This window comes from Lepisma saccharinum, chromosome 10 (genome assembly GCF_977018435.1).
Source record: "Lepisma saccharinum chromosome 10, izLepSacc3.1, whole genome shotgun sequence".
In the NCBI taxonomy this organism is placed as follows: domain Eukaryota; kingdom Metazoa; phylum Arthropoda; class Insecta; order Zygentoma; family Lepismatidae; genus Lepisma; species Lepisma saccharinum.
In genome coordinates this window covers 54,569,591-54,585,825 of record NC_139238.1, presented here as the reverse complement: position 1 = coordinate 54,585,825, position 16,235 = coordinate 54,569,591, and the positions used below count along the sequence as shown (strand labels likewise).

General features: G+C 38.7%; 1 protein-coding gene across 1 annotated transcript in view; it reads right to left on the bottom strand.

Moving 5' to 3' along the window:
* Nucleotides 1–16,235, bottom strand: part of LOC145993912 (inter-alpha-trypsin inhibitor heavy chain H3-like) — a 473,549-nt gene that overhangs the window by 129,665 nt on the left and 327,649 nt on the right. The gene's annotated exons all lie outside the window — the stretch shown is intronic.

Here is a 16,235-nt window from a genome sequence, read left to right as displayed (position 1 = left end):
TAATACGTACTGTATTATGCAAGTAAGAATAAAATGTTAAAGCATTATAATTTAAAATGACCATCAAATGAATTCCAATGTCTTGTATATAATTGTCTCTCACCTGCACCTCCTTCCCCGTTGCAACTTTCAGTTGGGCACTCTACTTGTTTAAAAAAAGTTTCATTTTCTAAAATATTAATTCATGATTAAATTTATCCGTTTGGGCGGTGGGATGTAAATAGGTACTCACACTCTGAAATCTATTTTTTACTTCAGTTAATAGAATATCTAAAGCACGGTAAAAAATCTTTACTTTAAAAAAATCGAATGGTTCGAGAAAGGCAACATTTCATGTGATACCTCATACTTTATTGGATATACTGATACAAAATATTGTGCTGTAGTGGCATTAGTATTTGAGCATGATTAATGTAATTGAATTCTGTTAGTTCGTCGAAGTTTTTTACTTTTCCTTTTCGTTTGGTAGGCCACTTTATGGCTACTTCTTTAGCTTTCTTTCTAACACCCCCAAAATTATTTAGAAGCTCATTAAGACCACGTTCACACTTTTGTAAAAGGCTGCGTACCTCATCAAAGAAAATTGCTGGGATTTTGTAAAGTATTGTAAACAACATTTTCATGTTCCACGCACTTATTTTTTACTGCCGTCTACCCTTCAGCGACGTAATCAATGACTTGAACTAATCAGCTAAGGAAGGTTTTCTTTTAATCTGGTAATTCGCTTTCTACTTTTCTAGTGAACAACATTTTACGTTTGAAGTTGTAGTGTCATAAAAATACAACATGTTTGGTTGAAAATATATTTTATCGCCTAAAATATTTTTTTGTAAACTATCAGTCTTTCTTATTTGTCATTCTCACTGCACCTCCGAAGCTCGTGAGACCCCCCACAGCTGGGGTTGCGGGGGTGTTATTTACGCATCTGCTCTCATGTGTCAATTTCATGCTAAAAGATTGAAATAAATATTTCTTTCCTGTTATCTGAAACATAATTTCACTTCACTACACATGAAGGGGGTGAATTGTGCAAATATATTTTTCTTCGAACGCCCTTCTTTGTTTTTTGTGCAGGTAGAATGAAATCTATCACACACAAGGTGACAATGAATATGCGCTTTCTGGAAGAGAAGTTCCTTTAAATGACATTTAAAAAACGAAAATGAATCCGTGATTCCGTCGTTAATAAAGAAATGGTTTTCCGGCAGATGATGTCATCAAAAGTGAACTTTGGTCCTGGGAAAGTGTCTTCCGGTGGATTCTAAAAGCTTTGTATATAAGTAAGCTGCATACAAAAGTTGTTGCTAGTTGCGGGATTCGAAATATTCTGGCACAGTGAATGACACATCATAAACAACGACTTCTTAGTTGACATAGGTCTTTTCCACTCTTAAAGCGGTCGGTCCGAGTTCTGGCAAGGGAAGTGGAGAGCGGGGATTATGCCGCAGACCAAACAGACAACAGCAGTGGCGTCGAAAGATACGACACGGCGGAAAAGTACTACGTGGACCTCGTTCTACTGGCTGCTGCGTTTCTTATCGCCCTGGATTTGTCGCTTTCCCGCTTCCCACTTCACTTGATCACTATGATCGGCCACCGTAACAGTAGACAATACCTTTAGTGTCGTCAAGCCTTTGGTATTTTACTTTATTGCTATACTTCACAGCAAACTTGGTACTACAGTTGAACCTTGATACATCGAATTTGAGGGGAAAAAGAAAAAAAAATCGAGGTATCAAGGATTTCAACTTACCAAGGTTCGAGTAATTGGGGGCCAAAAAATTTCTGACTTTGAGTTATAGAGGTCTAAACACAAAATACACAGCAGGGTGGGCACGGGTGGGCAAGCGCCGACCCAAAATTTCCTGTACCCACCCGATTGCCCACCCAATCAAATTCACTAAGTACATATACTTAGAGATATGTGAATGTTGCAATAAATAAGTGTATTCTGGTATTCATTACATGTACTAATGAATATTACATATACTAGAAATGTTCACATAAAAAGCTGATTTAACTTTGTCATAGAAAGCAAAAGAAATTACCAGAGATCTTGAAACAAGAAGACTGTGACCAATTTAATACTTCTATGATTAGAAGCAGCTAGTAGGCTTAGGAGGCGCAAAATTATGCAGGGTATGGTCAAGATAAGATCAGGATTTAGGGCGAGCTTGAGGTCTGCAGCTCCGGGCCTTCACTGGGGAAAAAACTGCTTCGAAAAGTACCACATAAAGAAAATAATAGGTACTTCGGATGTGATGAAAAATGTAGAAATACGTATAACTAACCACCTCATGTAGCTTGGCGAAAAGTTATAACTGAAACTGTGGAGGGGATTGGGTGGGGTCTTGGTGTTGTAAGCTACAGGTCTTCACATGTATATAAATCCCGGCCTGCGTATGATTAAAATAATCTCGAAATAAACAAGTAAGAACCTCAGCGTTGTACGAGGGTCGCTATTTATATTTTGAGCCTAACAATGAAAAAACAGGAATTTGGCATTGAAAACTGCTTTATTGTTTTTCGAAGTATTCTCTTTTATGGTCAATACACTTTTGCATTCGTTCGAACCATTTGTCAAAGCAGTTTTTCCAATCTTCTTGAGACACCTCCATAATATGGTTTTTGAACGCATCAACGGCGTCTTTCGCCGACGAAAATCGTTGTCCACGCAATTTATTCTTGACATTCTGGAACAAGAATAAGTCTTTGGGTGCCAAATCAGGACTGTACGGCGGATGACCCATCAATTCGATTTTTTGACTGTTCATAAAGTCGGTTGTTAGACGAGATGTGTCACAGCTGGCATTGTCTTGATGAAGAATGATCCGACGGCGTTTGTTTGTTTTCAGTATTTGACCGAAGACCTCTGGCAAACAAATTGTTGTGTACCATTCAGAGTTGACCGTTCTACGTTCCTCTAAAGGCACAGTTGCCACATGACCAGTTTTCCCGAAAAAACAGGCGACCATTTGTTTCGATGTGCTTCGAGCGCGAACAACTTTTGTTGGATTGGGTTCAACACCCATACAGTCGACTGCTGTTTACGTTCCGGCTCATATGCATATATCCATGATTCGTCACCTGTTACAATCTTATATACGTCTTTTGAAGCACCACGATTGTATTTATTGAGCATTTGTTTGCACCAATTGACGCGAGTGTCTTTTTGAGTTTTTGTCAAATTGTGTGGGATCCAACGAGAACATACCTTTCTCACAGCTAAATGATCATGTAATATTTTATATATGCTGGTGGAGCTAATGCTTATGGTTACCTCAATCTCGCAGTATGTCACATGACGATCTTGCAGTATTAGGTTTTGCACAGCATCAATGTTTTCTTGAACAACAACTGATTTTGGACGACCTTCGCGAATCTCGTCGGTGAGCGAATGGCGGCCACGATTAAATTCGTTATACCAGCGTTTCACAGTGGCAAAGGATGGGGCTTCATCGCCAAATGTGGAAGTAAGTTGATCGATGCACTCTTGTCTTGATAATCCTCGTCGAAAATCGTAAAAAATCATCGCACGAAAATGTTCACGAGTTAATTCCATTTTATTGTTCTCGCGCAATCTCCAAGGCAACATAAACAACACAAATGAAGCTATTGACAAAACATTTGAAGTACGTTATGGTCAATAATGCCAGACGATTCCGTGCAAACGTCAAATCGCGCCTAACTGCAATCAGTGTTGCCAAGGCTCAAAATATAAATAGTGACCCTCGTATCCTCCAGCAACACAAAAATTTATTTCAACTTTTTAAATACGTCTACATTGAAAATCCAGAAATATCTCTATCTTTATTTCATTACAATTTCTATATTTATATTTTACATACCTGCCATTTTCAAATATCTACATGGTATACAAAAAATTAACTTTGTATTCGTTCTAATAAATACTAATAAGAAGCAATGACAATAGTCACTATAATACCGAGGTATATTAATTTTGATGTAACAGTTATGTGGGTTTGGAAGAAGTAACAGAATTATTGAATTGATAATGGGTGGCTAATTCTGTTTAGAAATCGTAGTTTCACACATAAACTTTGCCAATCAGTTACGTAATCATGCGATTTTTCTTGTGATTAACTTACGTAGAATTAAAAGAAGAAGGGGCTTGAAGGAAAGCTTTGTTTTGAGGGCGTCAGAGAACTAATCAATCACGATGAGAATGGTTTAAACTTGAGAAGTACGGGTGTCCCACGAACGGCGCAAGTGGGAATTAAGAGTGAAAAAATATAAGGTACAGTGGTAACACTGTTGATGTTTGAAGGCAACAAAAGGTGTGTTTAGTGATGGTCTATGACATGGAAATACTGGAAACAGGAAAAAAGGAAAATTTTCATTATCTTTTTTTCCTGTTTCCAGTATTTCCATGTCATAGACCATCACTAAATTTTCATTTTCTTTTTTTCCTGTTTCCAGTATTTCCATGTCATAGACCATCACTAAACACACCTTTTGTTGCCTTCAAACATCAACAGTGTTGCCACTGTACCTCATATTTTTTTTAAAACACCCATTTGGACCGGTACGCCTTTACGAGGCATTTCAGGATTGGCTATACGCGAAAACGATCGGTTTTCTTCTCTGAACTATAGATGGCGAAATAGTCCACCTACCCAAGGTGGAAATTGACGTCCAAATTTCCGTACGAATGTTTGACATGCAATTTTCCATTCTTTGTGGAAAAATAAATTTACACTTTCACTTACATTTGGCAACACTGCATGAACAACACTGCACCCCGTTTGTTGTTTCTATGTTTAAAAATATCTACTTGTACAGGGCTAACATTTGGTGTACGACTTATGTATGTACAGGTTTCGGTTACAAAGTAACGTCACTTTTAATTCCCAGTTGCGCCGTTCATGGGACACCCGTATCATAGGTTTAGCCGAAAAGGCAACAGAATCTGTAGATGCAGATAAAGTAAAGGAGAAAAGGTATTTCACGAAGTATCCATAAGAACATTTTGTTTATTTGTTTATAGGTAGAATTTTATGCTCAGATAGGCTAATCGGGACTAAACCTACAGTTTAAAGTGGAGTCCGAACCAGTGTGCTTTGTGCTTCCACCAGGGGAGGGGAGAGTAGAAACCAGAACCTCTTCATTATAAGGCGACAACGTTATGTCATTGGATAAAAAAAATATACAGAAGAACTAACAGGGAACGTTATGTTATCACCATAAAAGATGCTGAGAGTTCGTAGAGGACTGACGTGTTTTTCCTTAGCTCCGCGTGCAGGGGTGAACAAAATGTGGTGAAGTGTTTTTCCGAAGGGAGTGAACGTTGTGCTGCAGTGAACGTGATTTTTTTTCTTGTGCATGCAAATCTTTGCAGGTGCAGCCATCTGTGTTTGAGTGTTTAAGTGTTTGTGCATTAATATTTTTCTCGCAACATGGGCATCACAAAAGGTGAATGGAACAGAATCGAGAGCACGATTAAAAGGGTTGTTGCCAAAGAACTGAACTCTCAACTGGGGGATCTGGACGAGAGGATAGCCCTGGCCTTTGTTAGCGACAAGGTTCAGTCGCTAATCAAGAGCTCCCTGACTCAAATGATAGCCGAGGCGGTGGAGGAAGCCGTTTGTAAAACAACGGAGAAATACGATGCCGAAATCAAGGCTCTTAGGTCGACGGTGAGTACATTACAGTTGCATATAAACTCGATCAACAATATGACAGAAGACTGAACCTCGTGATCCATGGCGTGGGTGAATTTGAGGGGGAGAACTGCGAGGGGAAGGTGATGGACATCCTCCGAGACAAGGTGCAGGTTCCCGTCGATGCATCCCAAATCCAGAGATGCCACCGCCTGGGAGCGAAGCGACGCGACGGGAGGAGCAGGGGGCTGATCGTGCGTTTCGTGTCCTACAGGACTCGTCGGTTGGTGCTTCAGAAGAAGAAGATCCTAAAGGATTCCGCCCTCCCCCCCCCCCCCCCCACGTTTCCATCACGGAAAACCTCACCCGGCAAAACCTGCAGCTGTTTCACCAGGTAAGAAATAGTGGAACTTTTCAACGCGTGTGGACTTCCAATGGCAACATCCTGGCACTTCACAACAACGCCACAGTTAAAGTAGACAGCCTGGATGACCTAAACAAGTATGGAAAATGACAAACTCTGCCCTCGGTTGGCACTCATTGCATACATTAACCACCGAAATAATTCACTCACTTCAATCATGTGCTTCTGAATCTTATATTTTTTAGTTTTACCTTTCTTCTTTAAATAATTTAATTTTGTCTCACATATATTATACTTTTTTTCAGTCATTTCATTAATACTGAGTTTCGTTGTTTCAAATGTAGGAAGGCAAGATGTCAATGTGCAGTGTCAGTGCCAGATAGTTCGTTGGACACCCCTGAAAGATGTTCCCTGATATTTGCAAGAATGGCCACTCTCTCCCTTCCCCCCGAGGCCAAGGTCGAAACCATAATGCTGGGGCTGTAAATAGTTTTCCTCCCTCCCCGCCTGGCAATGAGCCAGTGTTGCAAGGTCTACTGATTTCGCAGGAGATTTCCTGATTTTCAGCACGATCTACTGATCTGACAAGTTTCAGGAAAATGTGGAAATCTCCTGATTTTTTGCTTCCTTAAATATGTATAATGAACAATTATTTTAAAAGAACAGTTGATTTAAAATTTACATATTCAGCTGATGGAATGCAAAGACCCATGAATATTCCGCAGAGAGAGAGAGAGAGAGAGAGAGAGAGAGAGAGGTGGGGGAGGAGTGTCATGCCAGGTTTGATGACACTGGGAAAGACGGGAGTTTCTTGAGCCCTTTGTGCATTGGGAAATATGATCTGTTATTGGGAACTCCAAGGCGGGTGTCCTAACTTTCCCCATTTGGGTGAGGTTTTGTCAAAGGGGAGGCAACTGGAAACTGGCTACAACTAAATACCAATGTTGCCACCCACACATACGAACAAGTATTCAGTTTCATGGTAATGTTTATTGCAAATGCTAGATACAGGTTCAGTTTTTTTTAACTCTTATAAAATAGGGAGTCCACATTACGAATGCAGCCAAAGGTTATGCTTACAAAAGCTCTTTGTAAACTGTCGATTGATTGATTTGGTTTATTTTTCTGCGCATTTCTGCCACTTTTGACTAATCGCGAATACGAGGATGAGTGATGATATGATGAAATTGATGAAGGGACAACCATGCCCAGGCCGAGATTCGATCCGGAGACGGGATCCCTGATCTCATAGCGCTAACCACTCAGCCACGGAGGTAGGCTTGCGGCTTCCCCCATGGCGCAGTGGTAGCGTCATTGCCTTGTAATCAAGGGGTCCCGGGTTCGATACCCGGTGGAGGCACAAGTGGTTCGGATTCCACTTTAAACTGTAGGTCCAGTCCCGATTAGCCTTACTGTGCATAAAGTGGACTTAAAACAGCAACTCAAACCAAACGGAGGTCGGCTTAGGAAACTGCTGTTGCAGACAGTTATACTATTCTATGGTTATACGTCGCAGTTTTATTTTTTCTTAATCATCTCTTAACTTGGAAATAGTAGTTCATGTTTTTATAACATTGTTTTTTTAAAGCTATTTCTGAGCGTAACCACTACTACAATTGGTCTTATGTCCCTTTATACTCAATCAATACTGTGGCGGTACAAATTCTCTTTCCCGATTTTATACCAGGTAATCCTCGAATGCAAAAAGCTGATTTAATTGACATTTACATTGTCTGGAGTGACTGGGAAAAAAAGTTGAAGAAAAAACCTGCGACTTATCTGATACTGGGTCCCGGGTTCAAATCCCAGACTGGGCATGGGTGCTCTTTGTGAGTGTCCCTTCGTCAATTTCACATCTTTACGATTAGACAAATATGGCAAATGCGAAGTAAAATAAATCAAATCAATCAATCAATCTGTCTAATACTGGTTGGTTACCTTCCTTGATTGAAAGAAAAGTTTTAATTCAAGGATATTTCGGGGGTTAAGGCATTATAGCCCTTCTCCATTACCATTAATGCGAGTATGCTTTGAATGTGTTGTTAAAAAGAAGTGTGGGCTTTCTTACATCCTGTAAGTTTGGCTAGTTTTAAATAAAAGCAATCTAAGGTGTTATCAGGTAGAGCATTTAAAAATATATCCTCGAATGCGTAGTGGCTGAAGCTCTAGTCTTAGTTAACACAAAAATCACGAAATGTTTCCATAAACATTTAAACGCCAAGTACATAAATCCACGCACAGTCACAACAATTTATTTTAGAATATTTGTGAGAGATGAACAGAAAATCGAGGTCGAATTTTCTCCAGTAATGTCACTGCTTTTTGCAATGTGTAGGGGCAGTGCCGGCGATTAGGGGAGGCAATCCTTGCACCCCCTCAGTTTTGGCACCCGATCATCGCCACTGGTTTGGGGAAACTGTACCTTTACCTTAGGGGAATTAAGGGGGTGGGGTTATCGTACCCTTGAAGTGCTAATTCATAATAAAATTTGTATTAACATAACAGTAATAAATTTATCTTTTGACATCCAAAAATTAATAATTAACGTTCAATAATGATAGTAGAAAGCTTTTCCCACTCTACCCCCCCCCAGAACGTTGATAATCCGCTATTATTAGTTCTTCTGATTTTTTAAGCAGATCTCCTGATTTTTCAGGGGACAATCTCCAGATTTTTAAAAATCTGACCTGGCAACGCTGCAATGAGCCGCCAACCCCCGTGACGTTACACAGGCTGAGCGTGGCAAACAGGAGATTCCTTGCAAACTTGTATCCGCACGTAGAAGACCTTGCTTTCCCCGAAAACGCAGAAAATATCACGGTGGGCCACATCAATATTAACCGCCTAAAGAACAAAATAGATGAAATCGCAGCATCACATATAATAAACTTCACATGCGTTGCAATCACCGAGACTTGGCTCGATGATTCCATTCCAGACAGACACGTTGAAATTGAAGGGTTCAAAATGTAAAGACTTTGATCGAGACTATCCTAAGCAAGGGGGAGGTATTATTGTTTACGTAAAAACAGCTGTAATATCGGAACTTATATATTCTGTGTCAGATGTAGATATTGAAGGATTGTGGGTGTCTTTAAAACTCAAACAGAATGACAAATCTTTAATTCTAGGATGCGTATATAGACATCCCAAGGCCCCCGTCACTTTTAATGAAAAAGTAGAAAATATTTTGCAGTCATTTCCGGCTTGTCACGCTTCGATTCTCGTCGGGGATACAAATCATGACGTCATGAAACCAACTGCAGCAGACAATGCATTTTTTGATACGATGGAATCAGGGGGCAGGCGCGTGCCCAGGATTTTCGTAAGGGGGGGGTTATGAATCCAATACATTTTCCAGTTCACAGGTCAAATTTCTTGTAATAAATTAGATAATTAATATACTTGGATTTTACCCCAATGAACGCAATCAATGTATTTGCTATGGATGCTTCATGTTTTTATTGCATCATATAAAAGCACCTGCTTGAATATTTCCAAATTATTATTTTATATTTAATTGCTCAAATATAATTTTTAAACAAAAAATATGTACACTCAACATTGTAACAACATTAAAGAGATTAAGACTACTTGATGTCTTAAAGACAGTAATAAATAAGGTACCATAGTTCAACAATTTAAATTCTGAAATTTAGGCATCGAGGTATCTGTGCGAGTTCTGACAATATGTCATCACAAGTAACTTTTATATCCCGGTGAATGTTCAGAGCAGCTAACCCATTTAATCTTTCTTCGCAAATGGTATTTCGAAGATAGGTCTTCAACGTCTCAAAGTTGAGAATGATTTATCATTTGATGTTGTTGTTACCGGGATTGTACATAATATGCGCAAACGTGTGTTTACCCAGGGAAATATTACTTCACTGCATATATCAATTGCTTCAAGAGCATTTACTGGACGTGTTTGCATTGCTGCAAGATGACGATACCACAGTTTCATTTCAGTGTTAGCGTCGTCGCCTTGTAATCAAGGTGTTCCAGGTTCAATACCCACCCGGTGGAGGCTAATAGTGGTTCGGATCTCACTTTAAACTTTAGGCCCAGTCCCTATTAGCCTTACTGTGCATAAAGTGGATTTAAAACATCAATTCAATCAACATTGTACTTGTTGTGGAGATGGATTTGCTAAATATTGTGTACATTTTTGGCATTGTATTATTATATTATTGGTCAAAACATTTGTTTGACAGTCGATAAACAAATACGAACCCCTTCAGTAATTAACATTTTCTACTACAGTGTCATTAATGTGTCATATTCATTTTCATATTAGGTCTATGAAGAGGAATTGTGTATAATGTTAACGTTATGGAACTGCGAAACCAACTGTTGAAGGGGCCACTCCCCCCTTCCCCTCCGAAGCCCAGTACCGCACCACAGGATCTGTCACTGAGCCCGACAAAATCTTGCCAGACAGTGCTCGAAATAGAAATTCGTAGCCGAAAAGGGAGAGGATATTTGATCGATTTTGGAAATACGATGGGGTACATCCTTGTATGGATCAACATGGAGACAATACAGTAGGTGGAGGATGCTCAATATGAAAATTATTCTAATTGGGGGTATGATTTGTGAAACTTTCTTAACTGGAGGCAGCATCACCTACTTCGACCACTGATGCCAGAAAAGATGCTTTCAGAAAATGAATTTATTACTGCACACGTATATTACTTATTGTATTTGTTGCGTTTGTATAAGAGAAATATTCAGAAGATTTGTAAGGAATATTTACAGTTAATAGGATGCCTATCTAGTCTATCCCGTGTCGTAATACAAATTTTATCCCTTTCCTACAAAATAATAAAACTGATTTTATAATGTGGTTGCATACATATACACTGTATAGTAGCACCAAGCTTTCTGGGACCTCGGAAAATACGTGAACCACAGGCTTCCCCGTGGCTTTAACTAGCGACACTAGTGCCACTGCTCCGACGCCAGGGTTTCAAATGCCTTGGTGGATCTATAAGATAGGTAATATCGTTTTTGGAGGGTTCGTGAACAAAACAAAAAGTAAATGTTTGTAAAGTCCATTTTATATTCAGATACGTTAATCGGGACTGGACTTAAAGTTTAAATCGGGATACGTACCACTGTGCAATGCACCTTCACAGGGGATCAAACCCAGGACCTCTTTGATTACACCACCATCGGTGAGGCCCCTGAAATCATTGAGGGAACTTGTTCATCTTCATGTTCTCTCGCCCTGCGAAAGTTTATTGGTGATATAGGGTGACATCCTACACACGTCTTCCAGACATACACACGCGGGCACCCCCCTCCCCTGCACACACAAGATTGTATGCTTACAGCACATGCTGTGCCCTCCCAGAAAAACAATTCTAAATCCGTCTATGGATATATCTGCTATCAAATAATGAACGTCACTTACCTCGACAGTTCCTTGACATAATGTTGCAACAAGGTTTGCAATATCTTCTGTTATGCCTTCTTGTTGAATATCAAGAGTCTGAAAGTTCGCACGTTTCACTCTCGCAATTCGGATGGAATTCCTCTGAACTTAAATCGACCTTTTCTGACGTTCTATTTGTGGAAGGTGAAGCTTCAACTTCCATTTTTTGTTTCTTTTAGAAATAATCTAATACGTATTTCTCCTCTTTTCTCTATCCATCTTTAGTTCCACGTCAAAAATCTATTACACACGCAGAAACGTAACACACAACACAACCACTTCAACTTGCTACCTTGCAGACTGCAACTCGCTACAACCCCAGAGAACACCAGGACTTGGGACAAAGATACCGGGCGGTCGAATGTCTGAAACATGCATCCAACTTGGTCCAGCTCAAATTACGTCACCAGTGTTGACAGCAACCAGTAGTGTCAGTAGTGTTGGCAACTGCTAAATTCTTTACGCACAAATTCAAGTGAGATCTTTCACACATGTTACAAGAAAATTCAATAAACTGAAGGCTGGAAATTGGTTGAGAAAAAAATATCTAATTTGTAAAGAGCACAAGAGTAAAACGTATAATATTTTGGCATATTAATTGCTTTTATTTTGTTTATGAAACTGACTGGGCCAGTTGCGCTATATAACGCATCCCTCCCTCCCTCCCGGCATGCTATTGTACAAAACATCGCTTGCCTCCTTCATAAAACCATGCCTCGCTACTGCCTGCAACAATTATTATTATTATTATAATTATTGATATTTTGAAATAAATATGCATCCAGGTGCGAAATAAGATTTTGACTTACTTTGCCTACTAATTGTAGTGATTCAAATCTCACAGAACTTTGCTCTGCTGGCATAAATGGTATAAGAAGGGGAAAGAAAGAAAAGGGAAGTTAGCAGCACTGTCATAACAGGAAAGGGAGGGTCATTCTCCTAAGAGGGTCATCGTGGGTGGGAGGAGGGATTCCTTCAGTTCGCATTCCAAGGGTTGCGGCTCTTTTCTTGACCATACTGAGAAGGAAATTCTACTCCCTTTTCAGTGACTAAGGAATGAATGAATGCTTGTGCATTGCTGTAACTCAACTCCAATATTATCAAAAGTAATTGAAGAAGCAAATACATTTCTCATTGCCAAATGTAAACATTTTACAATATTGGCGATTTATGAAATAAAATGTATTTCTGCTTTGAATTTTTTTAAATGACGAAACCAATGGGGGGGGTTTTAACCCCCACCAACCCCCCCCTGGGCACGCCACTGTCAGGGGGGTTCAAGTAGCTCGTTCGCCTGCCGACACGCGTCACTGACACGAGTGAGAGTCTCATAGACCACATTTTTACCAACAAGAAAGAATTGCATGATAAGTCCGCCGTAGTAATGCACGATTTAAGCGATCATTTTCTGATATACACCTCAATTAACCTAAGGCCACAAAGATCTCCAAGAATACTCGTAACTAAGCGTTCTTTTAAAAATTTCCCTGAAGAACAGTTCGTTGATCATTGTTCTTATCTACCCTTTCACAAAACAACAATGATGTCGGATATAAACGATAAGGTGACATATTTGCAGTCATTAATAACCGAAGCTCTGGATGTCTATGCGCCAATAAAAACGTTTCGTGTTAGGGGCAACAAGCGTCCCTGGATCACTGGCGGTCTTCTTAGATTGATATCACTCAAGAACCGGATGTTTAAGCGCGCACGTAGTCCAAATAATAATAATTACACGTGGGAACAATATAAGACCTTAAGGAACTACGTAACAAAAACAGTTAAAGATGCAAAAAGAAATTATATCCTTACGCAGATCTATTCCGATAAATATTCAGGCAATAACAAATTCAAGATTTTCAGGTTCTTAACTGGAAATGATAGCAAAAGCCAATCCATCGCTTCTATTGAACACAACAATGAAACAATTACGGAAGATGTGAGGGTGTCGAACGTCCTCAATGACCACTTTACTAACGTCGGTTCGTCAATATACAACACATTCACTAACGATTTAAGGGCGAAGAAAAATGAAAGTAACAAACAAAATGAAAACGACGCAAAATATCAAGAAACCAGCTTCAGTTTTAAGCCCGTCTTAAGTGATGACGTTATGAAAATTCTTCAAAAACTTAACCTCAGAAAAGGTCCAGATTTCAATGAAATAAGTAATCGCATAATATATCTACTCGCCCCGTGGATTGTCGAACCTCTCACAGATATAATTAATTCATCCTTAAAAAGCTGAATCTTTCCTAACACTTGGAAACACGCAAGGGTCACACCTATATTTAAAGGGGGTCCCCGACGCAAGTAAATAATTATCGCCCCATATCAATAACTTCCTCATTAAGCAGGATTCTTGAAAAGGTAATAGACAAGCAATTAGAACAATACTTACATTCTAACAATCTACTGACAGATAGACAGTTTGCTTTTAGAAAAAATCGCTCGACAGAATTACTCGTGCATGAACTGATACATAACCGGATAAATATATTGGATCGTAAAGGAAAGCAATACATTGGCATTATTTCTCTAGACATCAGTAAAGCATTCGACAGTGTTCAACCAAATTTATTAATACAGAAATTACATCAGCACTTTAATTTCTCTGCCCTTGCATGCAACTGGATCGAAAGTTATTTATGGAATATGAGTATCGACACAAAAGTAGGCAACTCGATTTCAAACAGTTTAAATGTATCTTTCGGTGTACCACAGGGATCTATTCTAGGTCCTAAATTGTTTAACATGTTTGTGAATGTCATCGCAGACAGGATAATTGCAAATATTGAGAAAATATGCCCGAAGTTCTTGAGTGGTATCAATCTAGCATGTTGAAAGTGAACGAGTCTAAGACGCAAGTATTAATACTATCCAGTGAAAATACTAATAATACGCTAATTGACAACGTAAAAATAGGAAATTTCACCTAGTGTTAAGCAGTTTCAATTTGTCTGCAAATATGTACACCTTGCCCACAAATTAGCGTTCTACAAAGCATTTATTAGGCTGTTACTTGAATACTGTTTCTCTGTACTTTATGGGATTAATAGAAATAACAGCACGAAACTAGAGAAAATGCAAATTTGGGCTATTCGTAGCATAAGAAATACAGCGCACACGACCTCACGTGCAAGCAGAGAAGAACTCCAATTACCCACGCTGGAATCCAGACGAAAATATGCATTTCTACTAAAAATTCACCAGGCAATTAACAAGGACCACCGCTTATTAAAGGACAAAGTAATGATATCTAGTAATATACACTATCCCAATCTGCGATCCAACAACACCAACAGTATCCAAGTACCAAAATGTAACAAGGCAAGATACGGATCAAATTCCCTGTCATCACTGGCAAGTAAAGCGTGGAATCAACTACCTGTAAATTGCAGAAAGGAGAGAAATGTGGCCAAATTTAAAGAACAGATTAGGACATTAATCTATGAATACTGACACTGTGCCTATTCTACCTCATTGCCTCCTTCATAAAACGTAGCTGCAAAAAATGTTTATTTTAATCTATTTCTTATATTTTTCAATTATATAAATTTATAATATTCCATTTTATGTATACTTATAAACAAATAGCATAACTGTATATTAATTCATGTAGGGCAAAAAGCTGTTTTTGTAGTTCAGAATCAATGTAAAAAATGTAAGCTTAATTGTAACCCTACTTTAATAAATAATAATAATAATAATAATAATAATAATAAGAGGGTGCATTGCCAGAGACAAATATTTGAGACTTTTGGAGAACAACGTTTTGTTCACGGAGTTGCCTTGAACCAACGATGAAAAACTTTGAAATTGAAACTACCACCTCAACTTTTGAAGTGACATGAACTAATGAAACTCCAGTTTTGGAGGAGTAAGTTGTTGCTGGTTCCACTGATCTGTTGTATGGAAAGTCACTTTTCTGTTAATTTTGGCTAATGGCGAAAATGAGGTTCAATGGTGATTAGATGAAAGATTAAAGGGGGAACCCCCGAATATAACCAAACCTCCACCCGTATACATTCGAGGGTATACGCTGTGTCCCAGTGCCTTTGTAAATAAACTGGGACGTCAATTTCTCGAATTACGGTTCCCCCGTTAATCGTTGCTCTACATCTTTATTGGTAAATTTAAAATACAGAATAATATAAATGGAATATATGGTATGCATGATGCATTTACAATTTATTTTTTTGATTGATTTGCCTAAGTATTCACAGACATCCAGGTTATACCGTGTTGAATGATGATGAAAAGTCTGTATTGATGATTCTGGCAGCCAGAATTACATTAGTCTATTTACCTGGGGTCCAGGTCTATTTTTAACTTGACTGGTGGTATGAGGTCAGCCATACAACGCGCAGCTGAGTTTAGTTTGCACATTTGGTTAATTTATTTCTATTCTATTTGGTAGTAACTCCACCCCAAAGGCAAGGTGTTTCTGTCGTCAAATGGCTAGCCTCACCATGTTCATTATTTATTGATGATCTTTATAGTTTGTTATGATGATTGGGATTGTGTAATGCCTGTGTTGTTATTTTTTTTTGTTAGGTATTGAACATATAGTTAGAGTTTAGGGTTGCGTGGGTTATCCAGTTATGTTGCATATACAAATGTTGATTGTTCTTGTGTTTGGTACTTTTGATTGATGTGTAGTGTGTAGTGTGTGTTGGTGTTCAAAGTGTAAGGTGGTTTTTGTTTAATATGTTGAAATATAATGAAGTTAAATGAAATATAAAATATATAAAAAAAAGGAAGAAGAAAAAAAAGAATATCAGTATCTATATAAGCCAAAAATAAGTAAAAC